At 51.6% G+C, this 12,500-nt stretch overlaps 1 protein-coding gene across 3 annotated transcripts in view; it reads left to right on the top strand.

Moving 5' to 3' along the window:
- LOC143300139 (S-phase kinase-associated protein 2-like) overlaps positions 1–12,500 on the top strand; it is an 81,326-nt gene that overhangs the window by 24,173 nt on the left and 44,653 nt on the right. For 2 of the 3 annotated variants that reach the window (XM_076613701.1, XM_076613693.1), the window contains exon 1: positions 5,723–5,911. The exons of the other annotated variant lie outside the window; for it this stretch is intronic. The gene's annotated coding sequence lies outside the window, so the exon portion shown is untranslated. Of the gene's footprint in view, positions 1–5,722; positions 5,912–12,500 lie in introns of those variants that run through there. 3 annotated transcript variants of the gene reach the window in all.

Genomic DNA, 12,500 nt, shown 5'->3' with positions numbered 1-12,500 from the left:
TATTTATTTTTCTTTTTTCCGTTTTCCTTTTCCACTTTCTCCGGGATTTTTTTTTCAGTGTGTGTGTGTGTGTGTGTGTGTGTGTTAAATGGAATTCCAAGAGAATACCATATCTGTAAAACCTGTGACATAAATACTGTTCGTGATGAATTCCATTTTATAATGGAGTGCCCAAACTTGTCTTATATTCGTTATCTGATAAATGTTACTTGATAGATATGTATGTCCAAATTCTGTATTTTTATTTTGTAAATTATTTCCTTCAAGCAAACGGATTCTCCTCAGACTTAGCAAATTCATAAAGGCTTGCAATGTTGCTTAAGATACGTTCATGCAAAAGAAGGAATGTTAACCCTCAAATTACTTTAACTGATGCAAATGTTATGATAATCCTAGTTGTCACAATTCCTAATTGTGCGAGTTTCTGACATCCTCCATGCCCCAGTGGCGGTCAAAGGTTCATCAAATCTTGAATCTTCAATTGTGTGTGTGTGTGTGTGTGTGTGTGTGTGTGTGTGTGTGTGTGTGTGTGTGTGTGTGTGTGTGTGTGTCTCAAGAACGCCGGATCGCGGCAACTAACTCAAACTGCTTTTCTGAACCGCCACACATGTATTTTTTTTGTTTTAATTTCGGTACGTACTGGTGTAACATCCACTCACCCTTATTGCGACCACCTGCCCTCCGTACCCCCTGTCCCGTCTTGCCCTGCCCTGCCCTGCCCTGCCCTGCCCTGTCCTGTCCTGTCCTGCCCTGTCCTGTCCTGTCCTGCCCTGCCCTGCCCTGCCCTGCCCTGTCCTGTCCTGTCCTGCCCTGCCCTGTCCTGTCCTGTCCTGCCCTGTCCTGATCCCCTCCACCCCACCGCCCATATCCCCTTCCTCTATCTTACTCCCCTCAGCATCCCAATCTTCCCCCGCCCCTCCCAGAATCCCCTCCCCTGTCTTACCCCCTGCCCTGTCCTACACTCCCTCCCCCACCATACCCCCTGCCCTGTCCTACACTCCCTCCCCCACCATACCCCCTGCCCTGTCCTACACTCCCTCCTCCACCATACACCCTGCCCTGTACTACACTCCCTCCCCCACCATACCCCCTGCCCTGACCTACACTCCCTCCTCCACCATACCCACTGCCTTGTCCTACACTCCCTCCCCCACCATACCCCCTGCCCTGTCCTACACTCCCTCCTCCACCATACCCCCTGCCCTGTCCTACACTCCCTCCTCCACCATACCCCCTGCCCTGTACTACACTCCCTCCCCCACCATACCCCCTGCCCTGTCCTACACTCCCTCCCCCACCATACCCCCTGCCCTGTCCTACACTCCCTCCTCCACCATACCCCCTGCCCTGTCCTACACTCCCTCCTCCACCATACCCCCTGCCCTGTCCTACACTCTCTCCCCCACCATACCCCCTGCCCTGTCCTACACTCCCCCCCCCCCACCATACCCCCTGCCCTGTACTACACTCCCTCCCTCACCATACCCCCTGCCCTGTCCTACACTCCCTCCCCCACCATACCCCCTGCCCTGTCCTACACTCCCTCCTCCACCATACCCCCTGCCCTGTCCTACACTCCCTCCTCCACCATACCCCCTGCCCTGTACTACACTCCCTCCCCCACCATACCCCCTGCCCTGTCCTACACTCCCTCCCCCACCATACCCCCTGCCCTGTCCTACACTCCCTCCCCCACCATACCCCCTGCCCTGTCCTACACTCCCTCCCCCACCATACCCCCTGCCCTGTCCTACACTCCCTCCCCCACCATACCCCCTGCCCTGTCCTACACTCCCTCCCCCACCATACCCTCTGCCCTGTCCTACACTCCCTCCCCCACCATACCCCCTGTCCTACACTCCCTCCCCCACCATACCCCCTGCCCTGTCCTACACTCCCTCCCCCACCATACCCCCTGCCCTGTCCTACACTCCCTCCCCCACCATACCCCCTGCCCTGTCCTACACTCCCTCCCCCACCATACCCCCTGCCCTGTCCTACACTCCCCCTCCCCCACCATACCCCCTGCCCTGTCCTACACTCCCGCCCCCACCATACCCCCTGCCCTGTCCTACACTCCCTCCCCCACCATACCCCCTGCCCTGTCCTACACTCCCTCCCCCACCATACCCCCTGCCCTGTCCTACACTCCCTCCCCCCCACCATAACCCCTGCCCTGTCCTACACTCCCCCCCCCACCATACCCCCTGCCCTGTACTACACTCCCTCCCCCACCATACCCCCTGCCCTGTACTACACTCCCTCCCCCACCATACCCCCTGCCCTGTACTACACTCCCTCCCCCACCATACCCCCTGCCCTGTACTACACTCCCTCCCCCACCATACCCCCTGCCCTGTCCTACACTCCCGCCCCCACCATACCCCCTGCCCTGTCCTGCTTCCCACCCCGCCCAACCTCACCCCCACCCTAACCTCTTGCAGTTACACGATGGAAAAGGAAGACAGAAAACGCATTTTCCTCTAAAGAACGGAGGAATAGATAGACGTGATACCTACAGAGATCGAGCGAACCGACAGCTAAATTTTGGCAACATTATTACTGGTTCAGTTCCGTGGATGTTAAGACGTTATTCTAAATTAGATTGAACAGATTCCATTCTGAATTTGACGATGAAGAACTAATTTGAAATATGCAGGGAAAAGGTCCTTTAGGGCTCAAGTACCCCAAGTTTGGAATTCTTTGCCATCGTCCCTCAGAAATGCTCCTGATCTCCAGTCCGTTAAGTCAGAACTGAAAACACACCTTTTCCGCAAATATTTCTGTACTCAGCACAATGTATAGTCCAAAGTCTGTTCGCCACATGGAGATTTATGCTAGAGATATTTGATTACTTATGTTGTTTTAGTGCAGTTCATATATTCAGTGTGTCTGGGTGCGCGCGCGCGCGTGCATGTGTGTGTGTGTGTGTGTGTGTGTGTGTCTGTGCTTTCGCGTGCATGTGTGTGTGTTCATGAAATGTGTATTTTATGGAATGTATTTCATTTTAATCTAAGCATTATTTACTTGATTTCTTTTTTTTTTTATTGTTTGGTGGTTTGTCCTTTTCTGTGAACGCATGGAATTGAGCTGTTGTAATGTTTTTATGTTATGTTTATATTCAGCTCGATCGTGTAAGGCGCTTTGAGCAGCATTAGTACTGGATATCGCTCCATGGAAATGTTATGAATTATTATTATTAATCATTATTAGTAGTAGTAGTAGTAGTAGTAGTATTATTATTATTATTATCATTATTATTATTATTATTATCATTAATATTTGATGGACAGAGATAGACAGAAGGAAGGTGGGGTGCAGAGGGGTTGATATGAGTCCGTTGATTGTTGAATATCGGCTTTAAAAAGGGGGGTGAAGCTGGATCCTATTTCTCATAAACAAAGGCCGGTAATTTCCCCACCAAACTCAGGAAAAGTTTTGCTATTTCTTACGACTCAAGTCTTTTATTTCTCTGCTTCACATTAGTTTGACACGAGGCTAAAGCACCACTCTCCTCCCGCCCCAGCCCCCGCCCCCGCCCCCTCACCTTGCACTTCTCCCACACCACACCCCTCTCCTCAAATCATTCTAGTCGGTCTATATTCACCAGGTCTATGTGCACCCAGGTCTAACTTCTCCAGGCGTATGTTCCACCGGGCCCATATTTGTTTCATAACACAAACAGTGGTAGTGGTCAGTTGTGGTCAGCAGCAGCCAGTAGTGGTCAGTGGGTTAAACAAATGAAAAAGCACAAAAATCGCATACAAAAGTACTCATGATATCAAAATATGTCAACACAACCCAAGCGGAGGGGAGGACGCTGTGCGACAGGTTTTCCAGTTATGTCACTGTGGGACCATACCAACATGGAGGTAAGGAGGGGGTGGGGGGGCGTCCCAGAACGTCCTCCAGGGGACGATTAGTAGGCCTCCTTCGGTCATGGCTGACCATGGATAGAGTATATCCGACCTAATGTCTAATTGGGCTGTCTGCTTGGACCAAGCAGCGTCGTCTGTGACTGTAGAGACCGATGCGAGAGAGACAGTCTCTGTCGCAGCGATCACATGTGTAAGCTGATGCTGGTCTGTCGGCTGCCGTCCCTTTTCTGCGAGCTCGCTTCTCTGCTGCAGCAGCTGACAGTTTGTCCTCACCAATCCGTAGCTGATTCTTGAGAGTGCTTCTCCATCTGTTGCGGTAATCTGCAAGGCCCTCCCAGGACTCAGTGTTGATTTCAAGCGCCTTCATGTCACGTTTGCAAACGTCTTTGTATCTCAGCTGTGGGCGGCCGATGCTTCTCTGCCCTGTGGCGAACTCTCCATAAAGGATGTCTTTTGGGATGCGACCATCTTCCATGCGGCGAACGTGGCCCAGCCAGCGCAGCCGACGCTGTCTCAGCATGGTATACATGGCCGGGAGGCCAGCGCGAGTCAGGACTTCGGTGTTTGTCACCTTGTCTTGCCAGGAGATGCCGAATATGCGCCGTAGGCTTCTCAGGTGGAAGGTATTGAGCCTTTTCTCCTGACGAGCATGTGTGGTCCACGCCTCACTGCCATACAGCAAGGTGCTAAGGACGCAGGTGTTGTATACAGCCATTCTTGTCTTCGTGGTCAGCTTGGGATTTGTCCACTCTTTGTGGTAGGCGGGCTAGCGTTGTGGCTGCCTTCCCGATCCTCTTGTCGATCTCGGTGTCAAGGGAGAGGTTGTCGGTGATGGTGGACCAAAGGTAAGTGAATTGATGGATGGCTTCAAGCTCGTAGTCATCAATGGTGATGGCTGGTGAAGATGGCGTGTCTTGGCCTAGGACATTTGTCTTCTTGGGACTGATGGTCAGACCGAAATCTTTGCAGGCCTGGGAGAAGCGGTCCATTAGTGACTGCAAGTCCCGCTGGGTGTGGGTCACAGCTGCGGCATCGTCAGCAAAGAGCATGTCTCTGATGAGGGCTTCGCGGACTTTTGTCCTTGCTCTGAGGCGGGCGAGACTGAAGAGCCTGCCATCTGATCTGGTCCGCAGGTAGATCCCTTCTTGTGCTGTGCTGAACGCATGTCTCAGGAGAAGAGCAAATAAGATTCCAAATAGGGTGGGGGCGGGGACACAGCCTTGTTTGACACCGCTGCGTACGTCGAAGGGCTTGGAGAGGTTACCATTAAACTGCACCGTCCCTTTCATGTTGGCGTGGAAGGACTCAATCAAGCTGTGTCGGAATCACAATGCGGTTTTCGAGCAGAGAGATCCACGGTAGACATGATCACCAAATTCAGGAGAAGTGCAGAGAGCAGAGGATGCCCCTGTATGTCGCATTCATTGACCTCACCAAGGCCTTTGACCTAGTCAGCAGAGACGGCCTTTTCAGGGCTGTTCGAAAGACTGGCTGCCCCCCAAAACTGCACAGCTCCAGGGGACGATTAAGGACACTGATCCATCCCTTGGGGGACCTACAGAAGGGAGGAGGGGGGGGAGGTATTTGGGACGTTACACCTGTTTTACCGTGCACCTCTTCTTCTAGTTGTTGGTGCACCCCCACCCCTACTCACCCTCCCCTTCCAATCTTTGTTTCGTTTTGTTTTTGTGTTTGTTTGTTTTTGTTTGTTTTGTTTTTTTACCAGAGATGCGAGGATATCTCACTGCACACAGACAGATCTGTGGAGCTTTGTACTATGTTCCTGTGGCTGTGTATTATGTTTGTTTCTGTTGGAGGCAGACTTCTTCTGGCAGTGAGAGTAGTAGTAGCAGCAGCAGCAGCAGCACTGTGTGGGCATTGTGGCACTTAGTGAAGGCTGTGGTGTTGTGCATTGGGTGGTACTAAGCGGCATGTTCTGTCTCCGTCCTCTGGTTCGGGATGCAGGCGACGATTAGCACGTGCTTGTTGGTGCTGGTGTTGAACACGGTGTTTGTCATTGTAACACCTGCAAGGTGAGTTGGGTTGTGTGTGTGTGTGTGTGTGTGTGTGTGTGTGTGTGTGTGTTATAAATTTTGGAGAGGGGTAGGGGTTAAGTGAGTGGGCGATTTGAGTGGTGGTTGTGTGATAGTAGCGGTGTGGTGAGGTGAAGCGCGGAAGTGGTATTTGCTGCGATTATACCTGCGAGGGCGTTTGGTTGACAGTGGTTTTTTTGTTTTTTTTGTGTTTTTCTTTTTTTTTTCTTTTGTTTTCGGGGGGAGGGGGTGGTGGTTAGGGTGTGAATAAGTGGAGTGGTGGGGGAGTGGGTGGTGGTGGTATTGTGGTGGTGGTGGTGACGGTGACGGTGGTGCTGTTATATTCTACACACAAAGTGAGCGGAGAGAAGATGATGTGTTTTGAGGGGTGAGTGTGTAAGACGGTAAGTAGGTAGGAGTTGGAGGTGTGGTGGTGGTGACAGTGGCTTTTGTTGATATTATACATGCAAAGTGAGTGCGTGTGAGGGGGGTGAGGGTAGGGTGGGGGAGTGGGAAGGGTTTTTTTTTTTTGGGGGGGGGGGGGGGGAAGTGTGTGGGAGGTGGAGTGGTTGGTTGGAGTAGTGTTTGTTGGTGTGTTTTTTTATGTGTGTGGGATGGGGATGGGTGAGTAGGAAAGTGCGGTTTTAAAGGGGGGTGGGGTGGGGGATGGAGTTATTGGGGGGAGTGATGTTTGTTGTTTTTCATGCAAAGGTGTATGTGTGTGTATGTGTGTGTGTGTGTGGGGGGGGGCGGATGGGGGGAGCGGGGGTCGGGGGGGGGGGGGGTGGGAAGGATGAGTGGTCGGGGGGAGTGATGTTTGTTGGTGTTTTTTTGTGTGCGTGAGGTGGGGGTGGGGGAGTAGGCAGGTGTGTTTTTACGGGGGTGGGGTGGTGTGACGAATGGATGGGGGGAGAGAGTGATGTTTGTTGTTTTTCATGCAAGGTAAGTGGGCGGGAGGTGTGCTTTTAAAGCGGTATGTGTGTGGGGAGGTGGAGTGGTTGGTGGGAGTGATGTTTATTGGGGGTTTTTTTATGCAAAGGTGTGTGTGAGGGGGGTGGGCGGATGGGGGGAGTGGAGAGTTGAAGGTGTGTTTTTAATGGGGGAGTGTGTGGGAAGGTTGAGTGGTTGGTGGGAGTGGCTTTTGGTGGTGTTGTTCATGCAAGGAAAGTGTGTGTGTGTGTTGGGGAGGGGAGGGGGAATGGGGAGTGTGAAGGTGTGTTTTAAATGGGGAAGTTTGTGGGGGAGGTGGGAGTGGTTTGTTGGTGTTTTTCATGTAAGGTGAGTGTGTGTGTTTGGGGGGGGGGGAGTGTGGAGTGTGGAGGTGTGTTTTAAGGGGGAAGTGTGTGGGGGAGGTGGGGTGGTTGGTGGGAGTGGTTTGTTGGTGTTTTTCATGTAAGGTAAGTGTGTGTGTTTGGGTGGTGGTGGTGGGGGGGAGTGGGGAGTGTGGAGGTGTGTTTTAAATGGGGAAGTGTGTGGGGGAGGTGGGGTGGTTGGTGGGAGTGGTTTGTTGGTGTTTTTCATGCAAGGTAAGTGTGTGTGTTTGGGTGGTGGTGGGGGGGGGAGTGTGAAGGTGTGTTTTAAATGGGGAAGTGTGTGTGGGAGGTGGGGTGGTTGGTGGGAGTGGTTTGTTGGTGTTTTTCATGTAAGGTAAGTGTGTGTGTTTGGGGGGGGGAGTGTGGAGGTGTGTTTTAAGGGGGAAGTGTGTGTGGGGGAGGTGGGGTGGTTTGTGGGAGTGGTTTGTTGGTGTTTTTCATGTAAGGTGAGTGTGTGTTTGGGGAGGGGAGGGGGAATGGGGAGTGTGAAGGTGTGTTTTAAGGGGGAAGTGTGTGGGGGAGGTGGGTTGGATGCTGGGAGTGGTTTGTTGGTGTTTTTCATGGAAGGTAAGTGTGTGTGTTTGGGGGGGGGGGAGTGTGGAGTGTGAAGGTGTGTTTTAAGAGGGAAGTGTGTGGGGGAGGTGGGGTGGTTGGTGGGAGTGGTTTGTTGGTGTTTTTCATGTAAGGTGAGAGTGTGTGTTTGGGGAGGGGAGGGGGAATGGGGAGTGTGGAGGTGTGTTTTAAGGGGGAAGTGTGTGGGGGAGGTGGGGTGGTTGGTGGGAGTGGTTTGTTGGTGTTTTTCATGTAAGGTAAGTGTGTGTGTGTTGGGGCGGGGGGGGGGAGTTCGGAGTGTGGAGGTGTGTTTTAAGGGGGAAGTGTGTGTAGGGGAGGTGGGTTGGATGCTGGGAGTGGTTTGTTGGTGTTTTTCATGTAAGGTAAGTGTGTGTGTTTGGGGGGGGGGGAGTGTGGAGTGTGGAGGTGTGTTTTAAGGGGGAAGTGTGTGGGGGAGGTGGGGTGGTTGGTGGGAGTGGTTTGTTGGTGTTTTTCATGTAAGGTGAGAGTGTGTGTTTGGGGAGAGGGAATGGGGAGTGTGAAGGTATGTTTTAAGGGGGAAGTGTGTGGGGGAGGTGGGTTGGATGCTGGGAGTGGTTTGTTGGTGTTTTTCATGTAAGGTGAGTGTGTGTGTTTGGGAGGGGGGGTGGTGGTAGTGGGGAGAGTGGTGTGTATTAAGGGGGAAGTGTGTGGGGGAATGTTGGGTGGTTGGTGGAAGTGGTTTGTTGGTGTTTTTCATGCAAGGTGAGAGTGTGTTTGTGGGGAAAGAGGGGGTGGGGGGGGGGGAGAGCAAGATGTTGTGTTTGCGGGATTTCAGTGTGTAAGTAGGTGGAGAAGTGGCGGAGTTGAGAGTGGTGATGGCGGTGCTGGTGGTGGTGGTGGTGGTGTGTGTGTGTGTGTGTGTGTGTGTGTGTGTGTGTGTGTGTGTGTGTGTGTGTGTGTGTGTGTGTGTGACGTGTGTGTGACGTGTGTGTGTGTGTGTGTGTGTGTGTGTGTGACGTGTGTGTGTGTGTGTGTGACGTGTATGTGTGTGTGTGTGTGTGACGTGTGTGTGTGTGTGTGTGTGTGTGTGTGTGTGTGTGTGTGTGTGTGTGTGTGTGTGTGTGTGTGTGTGTGTAAATGTAAGCTCTCACTATTTCTCACTCGACCTCAAATCTCTGTCTCAGTGTCTTTGTAAGCAGTGTCACGTGGGTCTTCAGGAAACATAGCACGCCCTTGTTGTTCTCGGTGCTTTGGTTACACAGGAAGGATGTTGTCATTTGGTTGCATTCTGCGTGCGCGCGCGCGCGCGCGGGTGTGTGTGTGTGTGTGTGTGTGTGTGAGTGTGTGTGTGTGTGTGACGTGTGTTTGTGTGTGTGTGTGTGTGTGTGTGATGTGTGTGTGTGTGTGTGTGACGTGTGTGTGTATGTGTGTGTGTGTGTGTGTGTGTGTGTGTGACGTGCGCGTGTGTGTGTGTGTGTGTGTGTGTATGTGTGTGTGTGTGTGTGTGTGTGTGTGTTGGCTCTCTCTTGGCTCTGCATCTCTGTGTGCTTATCGTTTATCTATTTTCTTGTCTGTCCACCTGTCTGTCTTTCCATTGTTACTGTCTGTCTGTTTCTGTCTGTCGAATGTGTGTGTGTGTGTGTGTGTGTGTGTGTGACGTGTGTGTGTGTGTGTGTGTGTGTGTGTGTGTGTGTGACGTGTGTGTGTGTGTGTGTGTGTGTGTGTGTGTGACGTGTGTGTGTGTGTGTGTGTGTGTGTGTGTGTGTGTGTGTGTGTGTGTGTGTGACGTGTGTGTGTGTGTGTGTGTGTGTGACGTGTGTGTGTGTGTGTGTGTGTGTGTGTGTGTGTGTGACGTGTGTGTGTGTGTGTGTGTGTGTGTGTGTGTGTGTGTGTGACGTGTGTGTGTGTGTGTGTGTGTGTGTGTGTGTGTGTGTGTGTGTGACGTGTGTGTGTGTGTGTGTGTGTAAATGTAAGCTCTCACTATTTCTCACTCGACCTCAAATCTCTGTCTCAGTGTCTTTGTAAGCAGTGTCACGTGGGTCTTCAGGAAACATAGCACGCCCTTGTTGTTCTCGGTGCTTTGGTTACACAGGAAGGATGTTGTCATTTGGTTGCATTCTGCGTGTGTGTGTGTGTGTGTGTGTGTGTGTGTGTGTGTGTGTGTGTGTGTGTGTGTGTGTGTGTGTGTGTGTGAGTGTGTGTGTGTGTGTGTGTGTGTGTGACGTGTGTGTGTGTGTGTGTGTGTGTGTGACGTGTGTGTGTGTGTGTGTGTGTGTGTGTGAGTGTGTGTGTGTGTGTGTGTGTGACGTGTGTGTGTGTGTGTGTGTGTGTGTGACGTGTGTGTGTGTGTGTGTGTGTGTGTGTGACGTGTGTGTGTGTGTGTGTGTGTGACGTGTGTGTGTGTGTGTGTGTGTGTGTGTGTGTGTGTGTGTGTGTGTGTGTGTGTGTGTGTGTGTGTGTGTGTGTGTGTGTGTGTGTGTTGGCTCTCTCTTGGCTCTGCATCTCTGTGTGCTTATCGTTTATCTATCTTCTTGTCTGTCCACCTGTCTGTCTTTCCATTGTTACTGTCTGTCTGTCTGTTAGTCTGTTTCTGTCTGTCGAATGTGTGTGTGTGTGTGTGTGTGTGTGTGTGTATCTTTGTCTCTGTCTGTCTCTATTTGTCTGTCTGTACCTGTCTTTGCCTGTCTTTCTCTCTCTCTCACTCTCTCTCGCACTCTCACTCTCTCTCACTCTTTCGCTCTCTCTCACCCACACTAGTGGGTGGTGGAACAGACAACCGCTGATGTCACGGGAAAGTAGGATGATTCTTAAGGCTGAAAAAAATAGAGAAAGGGGAAACAAAATGCACGATTCGAAAAAGCACTAGCGGCTAATTCGAAGCTGGGAAAAGCTTCAGTGTAGTTGTTTTTGTTGTTGTTTTTTTGTCGGGTATAATTGTATGTCCGCTCACACCATCTGAAAGAGCGTGACTGAAAAGGAAGTTGGTTACGAGAACGTTTGCATTAGTTACCAACCTGTGTATTTGTTGAAAGGTTCGTTTCAAACACTGAAGGTGGAGTGATACGACACACACACACACACACACACACACACACACACACACACACAATCCTGCAGGACTTGGGGACTTAGTTCAGTAGAGGTTGCGTTGTTCTGTGGGCCTGCGTTTCAACGCGATATGTTGTTGTTGCTGTTTCGTTTTGTTGTATTTGTTTTTTGGTTGTTTTTGGTGTTGTTGTTTTTACTGCACCAGAGAACCGTGTTTCGGGGACCTTTTAATCAACTGCCCGCGGATCAACGCGCAAAGAGACGCGACGTCAAAACAGATGGCGTCTGCAGCGAAGTGAGTTTACATCATCACCACCTGGCGTGGCACTGCAGCCTACACAGGGCGGCATGTCTTCCTTACCTGAGGGGAGGTGGAGGATGGTGGGAGGAATGGAGAGGGAGAGGGGTGCTGGTGATGAGAATCGCAGAAGGAGAGAAATTGTGGCGGTGGAGGAGTGGGATGAAGGGAAAGAAAGACAGAGAGGATGGAAACGGTTTATGGAGGAAGATGAATAAGGAAGGAAGCGTAAAGAGAGACGGAGACAGACAGGAGGGGGGCGGACGGACGGAGGGAAATATGGAGAGAAGAGAGAGAAAAGGGGTGGATGAAGGAAATGAGAGAGAGACAGAGACAGAGATACAGAGACAGAGAGAGAGAGAGAGTCACACCCAGACGCACGGGTCGACCGTCACTTGCATTGGTTCCAAACTTATCCCCATAACAGGTGGGGCAGAAGACAATTAAATCAGGGAGGCGAGAACAATATTCACTCTCTTGTCGTAGAGCAGTTTAAGGCATGAAATTGTAGAGGAAGCGTTTTGTTAAACGAAATATATTTGTATTGTTTGACTGTGTTGTGCGGTGTCTTTCTGGCTGACATTTAGCGGGAAGGCGGTGAACATTGTTGATGCAGTGTGGAAGTGGCGTGTTGTTCGTGTGTGTTAAGCGTGATGCAGAACGACTACGTTGAGTGTGGTGAAGCAGATATCAGGATCGCACGACAGAGACAATGCCCGAGCAGATCATGCAGTCATGATCCATTTTGATCACAGCTCAGTTGCTGTTGAAGTGTGTAAGCTCAGCTGGAATATCTCACTTTACATGTGGGTTTGTTGTCCTGTGTACGGCTGGAGCAAACCTGGGGGGGTGGGGTGGGGGTGGGGGTGGGGGTGGGGGGGGGGTCACCCGCGGTCGAGTGAGGAGGCTGAAGACGGACTCCTGTCCAAAAGCCTCCGGACATTCTGTGTTTTCGGTGTCAGTCGCCAGCTTGAGCAGCTCTTGTAAGAAGAAGGAGTGGCGACTGTGTTTCGTCTATCTTGCTATGTCGGTGGTGTGTCACCGCCTTTCCTGTTTTCCCGCTTCTATGCTTACCCCTCACCTTCCTGCCATCTTTTTGGAGTTTGAGTCTCCGCCAAATCCCGGACCTTGGAAGAGGCGTGACCAGTATCGCGGGCGTTCTTCAAGAGAAGGTGGAAGCTGACCAGTGTGACCCCAGAGTTCACCAGTTTGCCTCGCCTCTGTTGGTGCTGCACATCCACACCAGCGGTGGTTTCAAGTAGTGTCCAGTTTGTGTGCAACAATGTAGTCACTGTATCTGCACCAGTGGTGACTTGCAGTAGTGTCCAGTTTGTGTGCAACAATGTAGTCACTGTGTCTGCACCAGCGGTTACTTCCAGTGGTGTCCAGCTTGTGT

Source organism: Babylonia areolata, chromosome 2 (assembly GCF_041734735.1).
Source record: "Babylonia areolata isolate BAREFJ2019XMU chromosome 2, ASM4173473v1, whole genome shotgun sequence".
In the NCBI taxonomy this organism is placed as follows: domain Eukaryota; kingdom Metazoa; phylum Mollusca; class Gastropoda; order Neogastropoda; family Buccinidae; genus Babylonia; species Babylonia areolata.
This window is presented reverse-complemented; position numbering and strand designations above follow the sequence as displayed.